Here is a 13,293-nt window from a genome sequence, read left to right on the forward strand (position 1 = left end):
ACATGTACTTCCCAGTTTTATTCTTTTTTGGGGGGATCAGGGTGTCATCAGTCAATGAAACACACAGCAGCTTCCCCTATAGGGAAGAACAATTCCTACCAGAAATTTACAAGAGTCTGCCATTCCTTTCTCTTTTGCAGCAAAGTTAATGCGTAACAACCGAAAGTAATGACAATATTATTTCCTGCAAATTATATAGGAGGCATCAAACAGAAAAGTGTGTTGGAAAATTAAATTTAGCAGGTCAAGGCAGCAGCACAGAACTCCCAGCTGTTTGCAGTTCTGCTGTGTTGATGGACTGACACAGCGCAGCCATCAGACATGGACAGGGTGACTGAGTAGCAGACTCCAGCCCTGTGTCCTGTCTGCACCTGCCTCTCCATTTTCACAGCCAACCCAGGTCACTTCCTCTTTCAACCTGTTGTACACTGAGGAAATGGGGGAAATTGTTCCGAGAGCAGTTTTTATCACATAATTATTCTCTACCCCGATGTTCAAAGTCTTTTGATGAGTATCTCACATTCCGCCCTTAGTGACGCACCATAACCCCTTGTAATTGGTTCTCAATCCTGTACCTACAGCTCCTCAACTGTCAGTTGTTAAAGAGAAACTTCTGCCTTCATGTCTTCACTTCGTTGGGAATTCTCACTTCTTCTCCTACCTAGTAGGCACTCAAGGAAGACTTCTGATTAATAATCCACTTAGCTATACCGTGTCTCCATAGTAACTCTACACCTGACTCAAAGTTGATGGCAGTTGTGTGCAGTGCCTTGGCTTCTCCCCCACTCAGCCACTAATCCTGCAGATGGACGATTTTATTCCAGCCCTGCAAGGCCTAGAGAGCTCTGCCCTCCGTGACAGATCAGCAACGTTTCCCACTTGCTCCCTCGTTCCCCTCCACCTCCAAACGCAGTGCAAACCGAGTTCCTCTGGGCACAGTGCGCATCAACAGAGACCGCTCTTCAACTTCAGAAATGTCCTTGGCACAAAGCGTACAAGCTATCAGCCCCCGGATGTCTCCCTCTTCTCCATCTTGCAGGGCCATGGAGGAGATCTTGGTGGCCCTACACAGGAGGCCTGCCACAGCGTGGATCTGTCTGTTCTGATCATCCTGTGTTAGGGAGGGAGTAAACAGTCCTCCATCATTGCCCAGAAGCCAGAGCCAAAGCCACAGGAATTTATGGATTAATTCCACGTCTCCTTCTCCGAGATCCTGTAGCCAGGCGGGGCTGCCGTGTTGCACAGCTCTAGGTAAATGGTGCCCCCTGGGGCCGTCAGATGTGGTGGGCCTGGCGCCGAGTGTTGTCTTGAGCCCCATGAGTCCAGTGGCTGTGCTGTTCGTGTGATGCATTCTTTGGTCTTCCCCACCCTGCTCTGTGTCCCAGGAAGCACACCTGTATGGACTGCAATTCCTTTGCCTTCCAAATTCCTTTTCTTTTCTTTTCTTTTTTTTTTTTTTTTTAAGATTTTATTTATTTGACAGCGAGAGCACAAGCAGGGTGAGCAGCAGGTAGAGGGAGATGGAGAGTGGGCTCTCCACTGATCAGGGAGCGTGACGCTGTTCTCGATTCCAGGACTCTGGGATCCTGACCTGAGCTGAAGGCAGAAGCTTAATTGACTGAACCACCCAGGCACCCCGCCCCCACTCTCCAATTTCCTGTAGGATAAAGGGAAGCACTGGAGACTGGAAGGGGGAATGGAGAAGACTGGACAGCAAATTTGCTTCCCTGCCAGGTGGCTGCCAGTTTGCCACTAAGAGCCCCGGGGCCCCTGTCAGGGAGCCTGTCCATTCAACACCCTTCTCTGAGTTCTGGCAAACATGGATGGCCCCAGTGTGACTGGCCCCAGGCTATTGTGCTCTCCTTGGTTCCCCTCATCTTTCTAAGAGGTTCCCTCATTAAACTCTTTTAATTTGACTCTGTTTGAGTGTGCCATCACTGCTTTCTTGCAGTAACGTGGACTAAGTCTCTGTTAATTCTCTGGGATTTCTACTCAGGTTCATTACAGAGAGGCTGCATCCCCTCCTGAAGACAGGGCTTACCTTATTGTGGAGGAGAGACAGACAACAAACAGATGGCAAATGTAATTTATATAATTGTAGAAAGTGATAAGGGCTAAGCAACAACACAAATGTAAACAGGGTAATAGGAGGGTCACGGTCTGGTGGAGGAGAGCTACTTATCTAGCTAGTGTGGCCTGGTAAGGCCTTTCTGAAGAGGTACCTCTGACCTCACTGCCAAAATAATGAGAACGAGGCAGTTGCCCCAATGTTGGGAGAAAGAATATTCCTGCCTGGAGCAGCAGATGGGAAGGGCCCCAGATGGGAAAGAGTTGGAACAGATTTGAACCCCGGGACCAGAGGAAGGTAGCAGGAGAAGGGGGTTTGGATTTTATGCTAAGGGCTCTGAGAAGGCATGGGGGCAGGGGACTCGTGATGGTCACCGTCCCAGTAGAAACCAGATGCAACAGTGAAAGGTTTTAATGGAAGAGAATGCAATGGAAGGACTGTTGGCAAAGGCATGAGCAGGACCGAAAAGCAGCAAAAGATGGTATAGCAGACTACGGAGGGAAGCTCTTACCACCCCACACCTGGAGGGGACAAGAAGATCGAGCTGTTGCCAGCATCTGGGAAGAGAAGGAGCCATGCAAGTGGGGCCTTCAACAGGAGCTGTGTCGGATGACTTCCAGAGGCCTCTATAAGCGCTTGGGGGGCAGAGAGGGAGTGGGATTCTAGCAGATCCTGAGCGATCTGAGGGAAGGGTCCTCATGCACATGAACAACAGAGGCGGTGAGGACTCCCGAAGATGATGGAGCATACCTGACATGAAGCAGAGATGTTGCAAAGAAGGAATTTCATTTTCCAGGGACTGCCCTCAGCTCCGATATTTGTCAGCAATCCCTGACTGTTTTCATAAGCGTTAACACCTTCAGCGCTCAGCCAGGGGACCGGAGAATGGCTGACACAGCAGGGGGGGACTGTGGTCAAAGGTAAGTGTTTGCCCCACAGAAAGGCCTTTCAGGTTAAGTGTCACCAGACCTGAATTCAGGACAGCTGTCTGCTACCTGAGCCAAACCACCGCTGTAGGGGCGATGCCTTCGGTTGGCTTCTCCCGCCAGCAAAACTTTCCAAAGTGCTCATGTTGCCACACGCCTGTGGCTGTGTGAGGCCAGCAAAGCCAGTCGAGTGCTCATTCGGGCTGGGGACTGTCCATCAGCAGGGCCGTGCAGGCTGGCAAACACAGATGGCTCCCAAACATTTCCTCCTAAATGTAGAGGGCAGGGTTCTTATTAAGATGAAATTCTAGGGAAAGAAAACACTGTGGGGGTTATTCAGGGAAAGTAAATATGTAGTCTCTCTTTTCTCTCTCTCTCTCTCTCTCTCTCTCTCTCTCTTCTGGTTTCTGTCTCCTAGTAAGGTACCTCTGTGGGGGAAAAAAACCCAACAATATAAAGTAACTATTCTCTTCAGAAACCTCGGCTGCCCCCCACTGGCATTAGTCTCATTCAGAGGTTTCCAAATATTTTTAGCAGCAGAACTCCTTTTAAAACAAAATCTGCCACAGAATCTTCACATATAACACAGGCAAAACCCAAGTGGCCATTTTCTAGATACCTCTGTGCAGACCCGGATTCTAATCAGTTCTAGTGGGAGCCTCCTGAGTGCAGGTGTGTGTGTGACTTCTGGAGGTGTAATTTGCATACAGCAAAATTCACCCTTTCTAGGCGTACAGTTAGATGAGTGTTGACAGAGTCTCGTAATAACACCACAGTTAAGACACGGAAGAGCTCCGTCGCCCCTCACATTCCCTCAAGCCCCTTTGTAGTTCACCCTCCTACACCATTCCCTGCAGCTACTGATCCGATTTCTGTCCCCGAAATTTTGCTTTTCCAGAATGTCGTATATAGCAATGGAATCGTGCAGAAGGCAACCTTTTGTGTCAGTGTCTTCCCCTTAGCCTAACGTTTTTGAAAGTCATTCGTGATTTTGTGCGTGTCAGTGATTTGTTGCTTTTCATTGCTGAGACTGTACGTTGTTCTTGTGTGGTTTTCAAAGTTGTTCTTCAGCTTCCAATTCTTTTCTGCATAGCATATAAAGTCCCCCATTCAAATAATTTGCATTTTTAAAATACTGAGATTGAAGCCCTCGTAATATCATCGGAGCAGCACAGGTAGAGCAAGGCTGTGTTCTCCTCATGTCACGCTGCTGGGGCAGCGTCTCCCTCCCCATGGTGGCTTCCCGAGCTTCCGATGTCCCTCCATCTCTTCCCAGGACTGCAGCTCCTGGGATTGTTCTAACCAGACAAGAGGAGAGTACTGCTCGCCTTTCTTTTTCTTCTTTTTAAAATTATAATTAACACACCATTCTTTCTGGGGAAAGAATACAAGGGAAGGCATTTGTCTGGAAGTAAACCTAGGTTGCTAAAGCTCTCCCAAGGATAAAGACAGGTAGCTCAAACACAAATCCCATACCGAAATTTCAGCTTTAGCCATTGCTCATTTGACCACCCGGTTGCAAGACTCTCTCGGATTCTCAGTTCTGCCAACTGACAAACAGCTGTTGTTCCCCTCTCAAAGACCACACTATCGGCCTGAGTTGGAACTCACTAAGTTTGAACCTGTGCGAGGAGGGTGGGGTGGGGGAAGGGGGAAAGTGGGGGGGGGGAGTACACAGGAGCCTTGGGTGCTCTGTTCCAGGGTTTGGACCTCATGCTGTAGCCAAGGTCATGGAGCAAGACCTTCAGGCGGAGGCCAGGCCATGTGTATTCTGGAGATCGCTCTAGTATGTGAGGGAGGGAAACCTGTTGGAGGCTCCTGCCATGGTTCAGGTGAGAGACGATGCATTGGCAAGACAATGGAGAGAAGAGAATCCATTTGAGAGACACACCCAATACAGAGTTGATTGAGTCTGGAAGAAAGGGGACAGAGAGGAAGGTGCAATCCACCTCATTATTTACCCCAATAATCCCACCATGTAGGTGTCATCACGTCGGTTTCACAATACCAAAACCCAGCTCAACGCGATTAAATCACTTATGTGAGTTTACACAGCTGGTAAGATAAAAACTGTATCACTAGGGGCACCTGGGTGGCTCAGTCATTTAAGCATCTGCCTTCAGCTCAGGTCATGATCCCAGGGTCCTGGGATTGAGCCCTGCATTGGGTTCCCTGCTCAGCGAGGAGCCTCCTTCTCCCTCTCCTTCTGCCTGCCACTCTGCCTGATCATGCTCTCTCTCTCAAATAAATAAAATCTTAAAAAAAAAATGCATCGTTGTATGGAGGCACAGCACTGAGGGACTACCCAAGCCTGTGAGACATCGAGAAACACATTTAATGAGTTATGGAAGACTACTTTAAGGAAACCAAAAACCATGCCTTGTGAGAGCATCCCTGGGGGCTTGGAGAGCAGCATCTGGGCAATGTGCTCCCCATGACCTAAAGGAAAGGAGCAGACTCTAAAAGGGTTTGCCCTGTTCTCATTCTCCTCTCACTCATCCTCTTTCACTTTGTCCTTCTGCCTGCATCTGGGGAAGAGAGATTTGTATAATAACGTGTTAGCATTTGAGAGCATGTCAGCAAAGCCTGCTGCCAGCTGCCTTTTCTGACACAGACATATCTCCCACTATCAATTTATTCCCCCTTGGATAAGTGGCCTCCTCCCCATTTCCCAACTGCTTTGGAGATAAAAGAAGGCAGTGAGGGATTTATCCTTTTTCCCATAATATTATGGCTATAATTTAAAGCTGCCATAACTCATGTGTAGAACTTTGACCATAATACCATGGAAAAAGCCATCATTCAAACCCCAGAGGAAGAAATGTGGAGTCTTGTTTCTTCCAGCTGTAAATTACCTCCCAACCATAAGACAGCTGTTGGCATAACCAGACAATGGAAACTAAGGTTTGGAAAGTTACCCATGATGGGTTGTTTTTTTCCTTTTCTCCCTTTCTCCACATCTTCACGAGAATCAAAATAGTTTTCTGTACTGGAAAGGGACCAGGACTAGAGAATCGATCTTTATTGGGCTAGTTCCTAACTCCCCAAATTTGGAGGATGCCCTAAAAGATTGGTAGAGCTGGATTACATTTGCATGGATTAAAAAGACCCTGAGTCTTGCAGGGACCATGGTGTCTATTTTTCTCTTGTTTGTAGGGTGGGGTGTTTCAGACTGGTAATTTCTCCCACCTTGTTCTGGTCTGTGCTTCCCAGCTGTGGGCAGGCATAACAACTTTCGCTATGGTTAAAATTCCCTGCTTTAATCATTTTCCAGTGAGCTCATGTAGGAGATCATGAATCCTCCGAAATCTGTTCCCCACATGTCCTACCAAATTCAGCTCTGTCCAATATGCCAACTTATACCTGGGCACGAGCATTCATTCATTAAAAACATTCTAGATACTCCATGCTCCCTATATCACTTCATTTTGTCCTCACCACAGTTTTTCAAGTTAGATATTATTATCATTCCCATTTTACAATTGAGGAAATCAAGTCAACAAGTGACTCAGTAAATAAGAAAAAACTTCTAACCTAGGTCAGCAGTACTCATCAAGCTAGTGCTCTTGCTTTTCCTGGTTCACAATTCTTTTAGGAGGTAGAGGTATATGACATCTGATGGAAAGAGGAGGATACAGTTCTTTTTTTTTCTTAAAGAGATTTTATTTATTTATTTGATAGAGAAAGAGAGATCACGAGTAGGCAGAGAGGCAGGCTGAGAGGGAGGGGGAAGCAGGCTCCCTGCTGAGGAGAAAGCCTGATGCGGGGCTCAATCCCAGGACCCTGAGATCATGACCTGAGCTGAAGGCAGAGGCTTAACCCACTGAGCCACCCAAGCGCCCCGAGGATACAGTTCTTATAATTGCTTTTGAATGTGTAAACTTTTAAATCAAATATTACCTAAATATTTCTGAGATATTATTTACTTTTAGAAGTTGATCATTTTCTATCCTATTTCTTGTGCCTTCTGATTTATGAGTTCAGGCTCTAGGGTTAGATGGCTTGAACTCAGTCCCACCTCTGTTACTTCTTACCAGTGTGACTATGGGCACCAAAGTCAACAACCTCTCTGGTGCCTTGGTTTTCTCATCTTAGAATGAAAATTATAAGTAGTATCCACTTTATAGGGTTGTTTTAACCTTTGAAGGGGATAAATTTATGTAAAATGTTTAACATGGGAGTGACACATGGGTAGTACAGTTGATTATCACACTGGTGGCCCCAAATGAACCTTGCACCCCCCCCCCACTCTGGGGTTTAGCCCCTATGTAGTGTCCTCCACACTAACTCTGGCTTTGGCTGGATAACTTGCTTTGGTCAATGAGATACTTCCAAGTGGTACAGAAGCAGAGTCGTGCTTGCACATAGGGGTTTGTCCTATTGGGACACTTGCTCTTAGAGCCCTGAGCCATCATATAAAGTTAGCCTATTCAATTGCACAGAATCCGTGGAGAGAGAGAGAGAGGGAGGGAGAGAGGGAGGGAGAGAAAAGCCCTATCAAACCCTCACTATTCCAACTGAGGCTCCAGACAGCCATCTTGGACATTCCAGTCCCAGCAGATGTTATGTGGACCAGAAGAACCACCCAACAGAACCCAGTCAACCCATAAAACTCTAAGAAAATATTGTCTTAAGCCACTATATTTTGTTGTGGTTTGCTATATAGCAGCTGATAACTGAGGCAAAGTTCATTCAATAAATGTCATCTATTTTTCAAGTGGTCATCATTATTGATGGACTTTATTTCCTCTAAAATAATTAAGGCAGGGAAAGCTGTGTTCCTCAATAACTCATTCACTCAACAAAAATGTGCTGTGTTTCTACTACAGGCAGAGCAACAAGGATTTGTTCCCCATTAAAAAAAAAATGGTATCCTGCTCCCACTGCCCCCTAAGCATGCCTTCATAGGACTCCTTCTTCTTCTTTTTAAAGCTTTTAAAAAAGATTTAATTATTTATTTTTTGGAGAGAGAGCGCCAATGAGTGTGAGTGGGGGAAAGAGAGGAAGAGAATCTTCAAGCCAACTCCCCACTGAGTGCAGAACTCAACAATCGCAGGCCCCCAAGATTGTGACCTGAGCCGAAATTAAGAGTTGGCTGCTTAACCGACTGAGCCAGCCAGGCACCCCATGGAATTTTTTAACTCTCAAATTTGCAAAATAGAAAAATACAAAATTCTCATCCTCTTAGAATTATTATTTATTGCAAGGCCACACTATTTATCCATTTTTTAACCTTTTAAAAATGCATGAGGGAATTAGTGCAGAACCAGACTTTATTTTTCATATATTCACTGACTCTTCTTGATAGGAAGTTGAAAAATATTCAACCCTACATCAAAACCATAGACTCTCAAGGATAAAAGGGCCTTTGAAAGGTCAGCCAGTCTGCTCTACTCTAGGTAGACTTTCATCTCAGCTTCCCAGAGAGCTGCCAAGGCTCCTGTTTTTAAAGTTCTGTAAGCTACATTCCCTGGGTAGCAGCCACAAAGCCCTTCATGCACAACATTGGTATTTCCAAGGGAAATCATGCTGCAGTATTAACTTTGCCTCCCTCTTCATGCTCCTGCATTATGGGCTGCTGTAATTTAGGGTCATGTTTGTAGGCATGAAGTGTCATTTGGTTGAAAATCATCCACTCCTTGCTGGTGTTACACACAGCTTAAAACAAAATTGTGCAGTTCAGGGAGAATTGCCTGCCCTTCCCATGCTTTGCCTTTTGCCAGGACCTCTAGGCCTTTGTCTCCTAAATGCTGGTCTGACTTCAGTTGTTTCCAGGACAAATGAGCTTTAGCCTGGCATTATTTCTCCTTCTCCATTTGCATCTTAAGCATCTCACACACACACACACACACACACACACACACACACGAATCACCCAATTATGGAATCAAATGCTTAGGAATCTATTAATTTAATTGTGAAAGCAGAGAGCTAGGAAGTGGAGTTTATTTCAACTCCCCACTTTTATCTGCCCTGGTCATCTTAAGATATGAATGTGGGAGGGAATGGGGGTTAGAGGGAGCATATGAATGTGGGAGGGAATGGGGGGCATTTGGCATGGAGACAAACATTCATGAAGGAGATCAAATTTAGAATTTGGACACTGTTTGCAAAGAGGTCGTACATGCAGTCATGGATGCAGGTGTTTCTCATCCAACTCCCAACTCGTGTCCCATGATTGGACCATACCACCTCCCGGTGGTATTAATTAAGTTATTTTTTATTAATTAAATTAATTTGGGTGCTATGGATTAATTAAAAATGAGCAAACTCTTGTGATCACCTGTGACTAGCACAGTTCTATGCTGTGTGTTTTGAATTAGAATTAGAATTTGTTAATGTAAACATTAAAATATACCACAATTTGGGGATCCTGTTTCAACCATTCTTTCATATAATAACAGCTCGGCATATATGGAATCTTTATCATAGACGGGGCATTTAGCAGGAAATTTGACAGCAATCTGGTGAAGGAGGAACTACTCCCACCCCAATTTACATGTGTGGAAACTGAGGCACAAGCACATGAAGAAATAGGTACAGAGTGCCCAGGTGTATGTAAATTATGTAAAGAGCTGGGATTTGAGCCCAGGTGATGTGGCTTCAGAGTTAACGTGTTCAATTCCCCAATCTGCTGTCTCAGTTTTAAAAGTCTCTACACATGGGGAAGATACCTTGCTTCTCCAAGATGTGCTGGACCTACAGAGATAGAAAAGAAGGTGGGTGGACAGGCATGGGATGATGCCAGAAAGGATGAAGCAGGGTGACCTGTGTGGCTACTGAAACAAAGCCCTAGCAGGAGCAGAGTTAGATGAGGCCGCCTTGGTGGCATCCATCCGGCCCAGGCTGGTCTTCCCAGGAACTTCCCCACTGTGCTCCTTCCCCACCCCTTCCTCCCCGTTGTTCCCAGCTTCATCCCCATCTCTTCCTGCCCATGCCACACTAGCTGCCGCCCTAGTGGACAGCACTTCCATGGGATCATGGAGACGACGTCACTGGTTAGAATGCTGGTGCCATAGGCCTGATCACTGCCATGTGAATCAGGAAGTTCCACAGGCACCGAGGACACGAGCTTTGCAATGACCTACCAAATGGTAGAGGCCTAACAAAAATCACAACGGGCAATGGAAAAGTAAATCATAAAATAAAACTAAGCATCTAATTAAAGGCCTGCAAACCATAATAGCCCATCACCTAGCCAACCACAAGTCAGCTCACATGTAAATAATAATGAATGTGGAATGGGGGGGCTTCCACATGATTTAATATGTCTGCCATGATCTTAAGCTGGTATCGAGCAAATCATTGCTCTTGTCTTACTTCTCTTGCAGAGTCTCCCTCCCTTTATAGAATGTCAACCAGAGAGGGCCCTCTTTCTCTCTCAGCCTTCTCTTTAGTTAGCCAGCACCCCCCCATCTCCTCCCAAGGCATGTTTGTGACCTTTGGTAGCCCTTTAGAATGCCACATGGGACCCTATATTTTGCACACAGCCAACGACGTTTAGCTTTGTTTATGGTATTTGATGCTGTAAATGAAAATAAATATGGTTCTTTATAAAGCAAGAAAAAAAGTTTCTGAGGATGTTGGTCATGGGGAAGGGATTGCATGTGTCAGAGAAACTGCATAGAAAGGAGGGTCACAGGTGGGCACCATGGACCCTGAGAAGGGCAGTGAGATGGGGGGGGCCCTTTCAAAGATGTGTGCAAGCTCTCCAGTGTAAACTCCCTCTTCTGGTCCCACAAATTGAAGTAATATTCCAAGACTCACAATCTTGGTGCAATTGGATTTCTTGCGGAAATCAGTGAGGAGATCAGGTGGGGGACTGTGGTGGGAGGCAGGCTTCTCTCTCAGCATCACCAAAACCAACACTGCCTCCACCTGCTCCCACCTGCATGTCTAACACCCCATCCTGGTTCCAGTAAGCCTCCTAAAGGGTCTCCTGCTTCCGTACCATCTTCTCCCCACAACACAGAAACAGGGGTGGTGTACAATCATAAAGCAAATCCCTTCACAGCCCCACTAAGAATAAACACTCATCTCTCTCTCTTGGTTTTTATGAAGCCCTTATAAACCAGCCCCTGTTCCTCCCTCATCACAGCCCTTCTCTCCCGGGTATAGCTGACCCCACTGGCCTCCCTGTCTTCTGCAACGTGTCAAGGTCAAGCCCAGCCTCAAACATGGTCCTGGTGGCTCCACTGGCCCAGAACCCCTCCTGCAGATCTTCAGGCCACCAACCAGCCATTCAGGTCCCAGTCAGTGGTCACCTTTTCAGGGAGGCCTTCCCTGACCCCCCGGGGAAATTAAGTATCCCCCTTACCCGCACATCACAGGACCTCACACTACCCTGTTTCATTTTCTTCACCAAACTTTTTGCTGTCTGAAACCATCTTTTCACATACATTATTTTCTTACTTTTGCTTGCTTGTGTGTCTGCCTCCTGCCACAGTCCCCCAACTGATAGATCCCCCACCTGCTAGAACGTAAGTTCCACCAGGACAGGAATTTGCCTTGCCTTTGGTTTTCACCAAACTGAAGGACTTAGTGTGTTGCGATCATTTATAATAATGCCCAGGAGGTAGCAGCTGGTCAGTAAATACTTGTTGAAAGCATGACCGAAAAAACCAATAGACAGGCTTGCACTGACATGGCCCACAGGAGTGTAGAAATCATGGGGATACTTTGAGGTTCTTGGGTTGGGTGAACTAATTTTGACTAAGTCTCTAAGGGGTCTTCAAGCCACATCTGGTTTATGTATGTATTTAATTGTACCTTACCTCACTGCAAAAGAATGTGTGGTCATTTTCAAAGATACATATAGTACAATAAAATTTTTAAAAAGGAAAGAGTGGATATGGAGAGGAAATATGCATTGAAAAAAATAAGATAACATGAGAGCAAGATTGGCAATTAAAATACATACCACAGAGTTCTTTCTTCCTTGCCAGAAGTGGACTGCAAACGTGACTTTGAACTTTTAATAGTGAGGGACAGCTCATCTACACTAAAGTCCTGAAGAAAGAGAAGAGAGAATGGCTTTTACTTTTTACCTCTTAGCCATGAATCAAAACAACCATGCTAAATTAAATGTGTTTCCAATTAAGTTTACTAATCTTAGTTATAGCAGTAAATATCAGTTGTTATCAGTCAATATTTATTGAACATCTGTACCCAAAGGGCTTATGCAGTCCAACAGACTCACATGCGTTTCTCATGCTGCCCTAGTAACCTGACAGGATCCTGACCAGTCAAACATTTACCTGGAGCACAGCCTGCAGGAAGGATGGTTGACAAGGCCGTGGGCGATGCAGGTCTGACAGGGCTTCCTTCTAATCAGTAGAAAATTCTTACTTGCGTTTAATTAATAGGCTCTTTAATAATATTGAGGATCATTTTCTTCATACAGCCTGCCTTCTTAACCCACTTCTCCAGAATAAAGACCTTCAATGGGTTTAATTTTTTTTCCAAAATTTACATGTTTCCCCCAGATTTGCTCATCTTTGCTTCTCTCTTTAGAAACTTTCTATGTCTCCTCCCCCTCTTTCTCCCACTTCCTCCCTGCCCTCCTCCTCTTCTCCCTCCCCACTTCCTCCCCTACAAACAGTTTTGAAAGGCAGTGTAGAAAGTATCAAAAGCCATTAGAAATTCTATGGGCCATGGAATACTGGCCAACTGCTTAATATTTTTGTATCTCAGTTGCCTGTTTGCAAAATTAGAGATGATAACTGCACCTATCTCCCAGGGTGGTTATGAGCATTAAATGCATTTGTTCACATGCGTGTTAGAACCACGCTGGCAAGCTGCAGGAAAGCATCAGCTATCATTACGATTACATGCCATTCCCTTTTAAAACGATCTCCTCTCTTTTTCCTGTGTTCCTCAGCAGAGACTCTATTTTTTCCTGTTGTCTTGTATCCCCATGTCTCTGAAAGTTACCAGAATTCCTGTCCCCTCTTCTTTACTTAGAGAACTCTCACACATCCTTCAAAATCTTAGATGTGGGGGCACCTGGGTGGCTCAATGGGTAAAGACTCTGCCTTTGACTCAGGTCATGATCCCAGGGTCCTGGGATCAAACCCCACATTGGGCTCTCTGCTCAGTGGGAAGCCTGCTTCCCTCTCTCTCTCTCTTTCTGCCTGCCTCTCTGCCTACTTGTGATCTCTGTCTGTCAAATAAGTAAATAAAATCTTAAAACAACAACTAATCTTAGATGTGTCCTTCTGCAGAAATTCTTTCTGAATTGGCACACCCAACTCCTCCTGTGGGCTTCTCTGGCAACCTGTGCAACTCCCTTTATCACAG

Source organism: Lutra lutra, chromosome 1 (genome assembly GCF_902655055.1).
Source record: "Lutra lutra chromosome 1, mLutLut1.2, whole genome shotgun sequence".
NCBI classification, from domain to species: Eukaryota; Metazoa; Chordata; class Mammalia; order Carnivora; family Mustelidae; genus Lutra; species Lutra lutra.